We start from the raw sequence: 8,112 nt of genomic DNA, 5'->3' as shown, positions 1-8,112 counted from the left end.
TGCCTAGAATGTGCCCCAGAGAAGCAGATACAATACTAACATTTAGGACAGGCACATGAAGAGGTGATGGATGGGGGCATACAATCATGAGTAGGTAGATGGGATTTGCTTGGCACAGACACTGCAAATTGAAGGCCCTCTTCCTGTGCTTCACTCTTCTGTGAAAGGCAAAGATAGCATAAACACCTGGCAGCTTTTTCCCGGGGTCAAAATATCTAACACTAGAGGACATGCTTATAAGACGAGAAGGAGAAAGTTCAAAGGAGGTGTGTGAGGTGAGCTTTTTTTACATAGAGAGAGATGGGGGTCCAGAAAGCATGCTCAGTGGAGACTGATATTCATTTATGTATTGATATACTGTGCAGAGAAGGTCCTTCTGGCCCTTCAAGCCCTGCCACCCAGAAATCCCTCAATATAACCCTAGCCTAATCACGGGACAATTTACAATGACCAGTTCACCTACCAACTGGTATGTCTTTAGAACATGGGAGGAACCCGGAGCACCCAGCCGAAACCCATGTGGTCACAGGGAGACTGTGCAGACTCTTTACAGGCAGTAGTGGGACTTGAACCCGGATCTCTGGTACTGTAAAGAGTTGTGCTAAACACCTATGTTAGAGGCCTTAAAGAGTCTCTTATACAGGCATATGGATATATAGAGAGGGAGGGATATCAAACACAGCAGAAAGGAGGATTAGTTAATTAGGCATCATTTACTTAGTTTGACAAAATATCATGGGCTGAAGGGGCTGTTCTTGTGTTGTACCATCCCAGATTCTGTCTACTTTTTCGTACTTCACTGAACTGTTGGGTAAAACATTTGCTCTCAATTCTCCACATTAGGACCTTGACTAGTGCTTTCTGACCCAGACGTAAATGCTACTGTCTGAGGCACAGTTAGAAAAATACTTTCATTCTAAAGATAGGAAGTGACCAGACTGAGAAACAGATTTACACCTTCCAACAGATTAATGTGATAACTTGTGATGTTGACTTCCTCCTCTTTTACATCGCAACCCATCGCGCACTGTAATCACGAGGAGCCAAGTTGAAATAATAAAGTAATTTCCCAGCTTGACTCAGTCATACTGCAAAGAAATCATGGAAATTGTTATCACAGACAGAAAGGTATGGATTACACATCATCTGCCAACTAGTGAAAGTGGAGATTCCCAAAGCAGGAAGGCTCCTCTTTTGATTTGGTACAGAACTTGTTAGAGCTGAAAACGTCCCACGTAAAACAAATGCAAAAATACGAAGGGTTTCAAACATTTAGATCCAAATGAGTCTGAAAATGTTTTGCCTTTACAGCCAGCTCAGAGAGGTATTAAATGATTTTCACAAAAATGTCAAACATTCTGGGAGGCAATTTTCATTCAATCATAAGAATTTCTTCCTTCTGCATCAAGCATTCTGGATCTAATTTTTCTCCATATGCAGGAGAGTCCAAGCTGCTCATAATGGGTCTTCCCAGAATGGTAATAGTTCTGGTTCTGGTTTAAATCTCTTCAAACCTATCATGTTCACTGCTTCTGTCACTGGTCCTAGTAGCTGGCTCCTGTATGAACACTACCTCACTCTTTTAGTTTTTTTGCCCTACTTATTAAATATATATAAATATATATTTACTTAATATATACACTCAGTGGCCACTAGGTGCATGTTTGTGGTCTTCTGCTGCTGTAGCCCATCCACTTCAAGGTTTGCTGTGTTCAAAGATGCTCTTCTGCACACTACTGTTCTAATGCACGGTTATCTGATTTACTGTAACCTTCCCGTCAGCTTGAACCAGTCTGTCCATTCTCCTGTGAGCTCTCTCATTGACAAGGTGTTTATGCCCACAGATCGGCGGCTCACTGGATTTAGTTTTTGTAAACCACTCCGTCTCTTATCAACAACCCTTCCATGGTTAAATTCACTTAGATCACATTTCTTCCCCATTCTGATGTCTGCACCTCTTAACTAAGTCTGCATGCTTTTATCTGGTTTAAGATGGCACTGGTGAGATACAGCGATGCTTTAATGGCAGCAAACAAATCTACTAGCTAATCTATTAATCACACTTCCCCTGGACAATGATCACTGCAGTCAATAGTCTGTAACTTTGCTTTCAGAGTAATGCCTTTGAGCCAACTGTATGACCTGGTATTTTTACAGTGTTCTTGGGGATTCAGTGAAGAGGAGTCTCGAAAGTACAGTGTTGTGATGCGGCAGGCATGGGCCCAAACATGATGGTGTGGTCTAGGCTCAAGAGCGAGGAAAGAGCTGATGTATGTCCATTGCTGGAATGGACTTGGGCTTGATTTGAAGTGGCAGGGTCTGATCCTGAGAGCTGGGAACAAACCAATGTTTGTCCAATTTAAACACAGGGCCAATTTGTAAATGTCAGGTGTCGAGGTTGGAGGCAAGAAATGAGCCAGTGTTCATTTGGCTGCTCCGTGAGGTTTACTCATCTCTGTACTGAACCAGAACTATGGCCTTTAAATAACGGGCTCCTGGACTGGCTGCAGCAATGAACTGGCTTCATGACTGTGGTCTCATGTTTGTGAACTTTCATTCTGAGTTTTACTGTTTGTAAACTTTTTATTATTTGCACGATTTGTTCTTGATTTTTTGCACATTGGGTGTTTGATGGTCTTTTTTAATGGGTTCTGTTGGTTTTCTGAGCCATTTAAATAGGCTGCAAGAAAACAATGCACCAGGCAGCATCTGTGGAGGGAAATACAGAGTTCATATTTTGAGTTGGACTCCTACTTGCTATCACCCTCTACGCCTTTAGCCCAGGTGAAGGATCTCAACCCAAAATGTTGACTGTATCCCCTATAGATGCTGCCTGCCCTGCTGAGAGCAGTGGCTTATTTGTCTGCTTCACATTTCAGTATCTACATTCTCTTGTGTTTCCAAATGAACAGCCTACCCAGCAACTACATGGAATATAGAACAGTTAAGGGCCTTTGGCCCATGCCACCATTTTAACCCTTCCCTCCTACATAGCCCTCCATTTTTCTTTCATCCGTGTGCCTATCAGAAACGTCTTAAAGTGCATTTGTCTCTACCACAATCCCCGGCAGCACATTCCACGCACTCACAACTACACTCCCTGACATCACCCCCCCCCCCCATACTTTCATTCAAACACCTTAAAGTTATGCCACTTCACATTAGCTAATTCTGCCAAGGGAAAAGGTCTGTGGCTGCCCTCTCTATCTGTGCCCCTTACATCCTGCACACATCCGTCAAACCGCTTCTCATCCTCCTTTTCTCCAAAGAGGAACGCTCTACTTCGCTCACCCAGTCCTCTCCAATCCGAGCAGCATCCTGGTAAACCTTGTCTGCAGCTTCTCTAAAGCTTCCACATCATTCCTATAACAACATGACCAGAAATGACCACAGTACCCCTATTAGGGAGTTTTATAGAGCTGCAACATTACCTCGCGGCTCTTGAACTCAATCCCCTGACTAATGAATATGAGTTTATGCAAGAAAATTATTGAACTTTCCTGCTGGGTGTTGGGATCAAGCTACAGTTGGAACCTCTGAGGAGGTTCAATATGAGCAGCTGACAATCACTGCAATTCCAGCAAATTGGTACAGAGTAACCCTGTAAAAGATCAAAACGCTGCAGATGTTGGAAGTCCAATATAATAACAGAAAATACTGGAAATGCTCAGTGGCTCAGGCAGTACCTGTAGAAAGAAAAACAGAGTTAGCATTTCAGTGCAAAGACCCTTTGGTTTTGAATAACATTCTTCAAAACATTGTGTATCATTAACCGAGCAATGCCTATTATTACAGTTCTAACGTAACAGCCAAAAATCTGGTCACTTGTGAGTGTTAAGGTTTCCTTTATGAAACAAAAGAACAGTTGAGAAGTTGAGGGGAGGACTTCCAGAGTTTAAAGATCAAGATGCAAGATTGCTTACTGTCGTTCTTCAGTAAACGAGCGCAAAGGAAGACAAAATGATTGTTACTCTGGATTCGATGCAGCATTAAAACACACAACAGGCATGAAGAACACAATTAAAAAAAACAAAAAAGGACTGATGAGGGGTCTCGACCTGAAACATCAGCTGTACTCTTTTCCATAGCTGCTGCCTGGCCTGCTGAGTTCCTCCAGCATTTTGTGTGTGTTGCTTTGAATTTTCAGCATTTGCAGATTTTCTCCTGTTTTTACTGGGGCAGCTGACCAAAATCTTGGTCAAAGAGATATAATTTTAAAGGACAACCTAAAGCACACGGAGGGGCAGAGAAGTTTAAGGATAGTATCCAGAGGTTAGAGCCATGTCACAGAAAGATTGGCTGTCAGTGGTGAATTGTTATCAGCATTCTTGTGAAAAATCTTGGGGCTTTATTCCTCAAACACATTGAATCACTTTCATAAATCCATGTAAATGCTTGCCCAATCCTGTTACTATTTTCTAAATTCACTATTACCACTTAATAATGGATTCCATAGTTTCCTATTCAGGGTATCAGAATACCTCTCCAAAATTTCCTATCTTCTCTTTATTCCTTTCCCTAAATTGTGGGGCTATATTTTCTTCCTTCCAATCTATGGGAAGCATTTGAAAATTTGGAGGTTGCCTTCATCGCCTACCCACCCAGCTCCTTCAAAAAGCTGAAGTTCATCAGCTTCCGCTGGTTTATTAACTTTTGGCCCAATCAATTAGTATCTCAGTTGCTAATATTCTACTATTGCTAATTTATTCCTGTCTCATTCACTTTAGAGCTGCATTTTCTGAGGGCATTTGAGCCTTTATCTGTGAAGGCAAAAAAAATCTTTATTTTATTAATATGTCCTTATTCTTGAAAACAATTTCTCCAATATCAATTTATAACAGACCCATATTAACTTTAGTTGACTATTTCTCACTAACCTATCCATAGAAACTTTAATGACTGACTCTGTTTCAAACTACATCACTTTCCCATTCCTTATCAAGACACTATTTTCCTTTGCTTAAATTGATAATATTCTCAAAAAACCTAACTGCCTTTTTTCTTGGCAACATTACAAGCCTTTTCCTTTGATCTAATACTACTTGCTAAATACAGGGCTTGATCACTTTCTGTTTTGGCTTTTTGTGATTAAAGGGACATTAATTATAAACCATGTATTAATTCTTTCAATATTAACCATTCATCATTTACTGTCACACTTTCCAATATTGTCTTCCAGTCTGCCATGGCAAACTCACACCTTTATAGTTTGCTGTGTTGAGATACAAGACCGTTGGTTCAGATTGAACCAAACCATTTTGATTTCATTTTTCATATCAAGTTTATTCATTATGTGCCATGTTGTATGATGTGGGCAATCATGATCTTTCCATGACCATGACTGTACTTGGTAAATTCTTCTACAGAAGTAGTCTGCCATTAACGTCTTCTGGTCAGTGCCTTTACAAGTCAGGTGACCCCCAAGCATTATCAATACTTCAGAGATTGTCTGGTGTCAGTGGTCGCATAACCAGGATTTGTGATATGCATCAGCTGCTCAGGCAACCATCCACCACCTGCTCCCATGGCTTCACAGGACACTGATCTGGGGCTAAGCAGGTGCTACACCTTGCCCAAGAGTTATCTGCAGGCTAGTGGAGAGAAAGAGTTCCTTATACCTCCTTTCATAGAGACATATCACTACCTCACCATCAATTAACTTTTTTGCATTCCACATTATTGTATATAAATAACCTGAAATAAAAATAGAAAATACTATGTGTGAGTCACTTTGATATTCCCCTTTGATATTCTTAAGAGCAGAGTCAACAAGCACCACAATCTCAAGGAAGGACTGAACGCCGTGAAGATAGGACCACGTACCACAGGCAGAAGCCATTCAGTTCATTAAGCAAAATGGCATCACAGGTAGATAAGGTTGTAAAGAGAACTTCCGTTAGTCAAAGTATTGAGGTCAAGAGTTGTGATATTATCTTAAAGATGTACAAGACATTGGTGAGGCCTAATTTGGAGTATTATGTGCAGTTATGGTCACCTACCTGCAGAAAAGATATCAATAAGATTGAAAGAGTACAGAGGAAATTTACAAGGATGTTGTCAGGACTTGAGGACCCGAAAAGTTGTTAGGGAAAAGTTCAATAGTTCAGGACTTTATTCCCTACAATGTAGGGAGATCTGATACAGGTACAGAAAACTATGAGGGGTATAGATAGAAAAGCAAGCAGGCTTTTTCCATGGAGGTTGGGTGTGACTAGAACTAGAGATCACGAAGGAGAACATGAGGAGAAATTTCTTCAATGAGAAGGTGATGAGAAGACGGAAGAAGATGCCAGTAAAAGTAGTGGATGTGGTTTATTTCAAACAGTTAAGGGAAATTTGGACAGGCACATTGATGGGAGGTACGTGGAGGGCTATGATCCAGATACAGGTCGATGGGACTAGACCAAATAATAATTCAGCATGAACTAGATGGGCCAAAAGGCCTGCTACTGTGCTATAGTGCACTATGACTCTAAGTATCCATCAACTCATTGAACAAGTTATCCAAATAGTTCCATTCTCTCCACTTGTTCCCTTCTTTTCACATTTATAACCGATTTCCTTATCTCTTTCTTTCATACAGCATTAATGAAGTGAGGTTCTGTTTGAAAGACTGACTTTCACCTTCTCTTCAGGCATTCTAAACAGGGACATCTCACTGTATAGAGAAATTCCCCTCATCTTTTTACCCATCTTGCAAAGCATTTTAAATGCGTGTCCTATGCACAAAAAAACTACCGGCCAGAGAAAACAGGGACCCTTAAAACTACTTTTGAATGCTCCCTTAACCTTTCCTGTCCTCGCTGTAGATTCACTGCTAATATCTTAGCAATGTGCAGAGAATCCAATTCAAACATCTTTTTAACATTTAACTAGTTTAATGGAATTTTTATTATATTTGTGAATGATAACTTCTGCAAGTATTTCAGTCTGAAATCAACACATATCATGATATAAAGCAAAAGTGAGTTGTGACAGGGTATATTGTTATTGTCATATTTTGTCTTTCTTGAGGATTCAGATGGTATTAAATGTCACTGAAATGCTGTGAAGTATGTAACAGGATATACGAGGTGATGTGTAATGATGAGATCTTTCTTCAGTGCCTATACTCCCAATAAAGGAAGACGTTGTTATTCACTACGTGGGAAGCTGGAGCTGCAAACCACAATACAGGATTTCAGTTTATGGATATGCTCAATCTCAAGTGCTTCCAGATTTACACATGTCATAACTGTTTCAAATTTGAAGATTGTGGGGTTGATTTTAATCCACTCTGCCTGGTGTGAACGGAGAGGATGAAAGATATTTGCTGGTCGTGGTGCTGTGGGGAGGGGTCCGGAGTAAACAGTCGTAGAGGATGGGTCATTTCTACCACTCAGTTCTGTAGGCATGGCACCAGCTGCCATTTTAACTGGAGTAGCTGGAGTGCTTTCCAGAAAAGACAGGCTTCTCGTGAGTGCATGCAAACTGTGCTCCTGTAATGAACAGTGCCTGAAAGTTGCCTTATCAGAGTGCACAGTGACCCCCACAAGTGACCAATCTGCTGATTAAAGCTGGGTAAAAATAGATTTGGTGTCTGAAAATAAATTTCAAAAGGTTATGCTGAATTTCATTAAAGTTTAAATGGATACAATAAGATCTTTTAAGAGACTCTTAGAAAGGTACACAGAACTTAGAAAAATAGAGGGCTATAAAGAAAAGAAAGACCCTTCATCAGAGTCTTTAACCTTAATTTCCAATTCTTCCCATTGCAGGATACTCCCAAATTACTTTTATTTTTTCTAAAGACTGTAGAACGTTTTTAACTGTTGTTAGAAACTTTAGATCTAAGTCTATTTAGTGTATATAAAAATCAAACTGGATGCAATGGAAATTCCACCCAATTTTTCTGAACCTTTTAATTTTAGATCCTCTAATTTTGAACTTAGAATATAAATTAAATCATACCACACTAAATGCTCATATTATCTTTAAAAAAAAGAGCTAGGTCAGTGAATTAGGTTTGAGGCTTTTCAGTATTACACTTTCCTTCTTAGTCAGATGGGCTTTGATCAGCTTGATGCAAACCAAGATCAAATTGTCTCTGTCATTCTTTGAAGTATCATCCAA

The sequence above is a fragment of the Hypanus sabinus genome, chromosome 3, assembly GCF_030144855.1.
Source record: "Hypanus sabinus isolate sHypSab1 chromosome 3, sHypSab1.hap1, whole genome shotgun sequence".
NCBI lineage: Eukaryota > Metazoa > Chordata > Chondrichthyes > Myliobatiformes > Dasyatidae > Hypanus > Hypanus sabinus.
Note: the sequence above shows the minus strand (reverse complement) of the source record.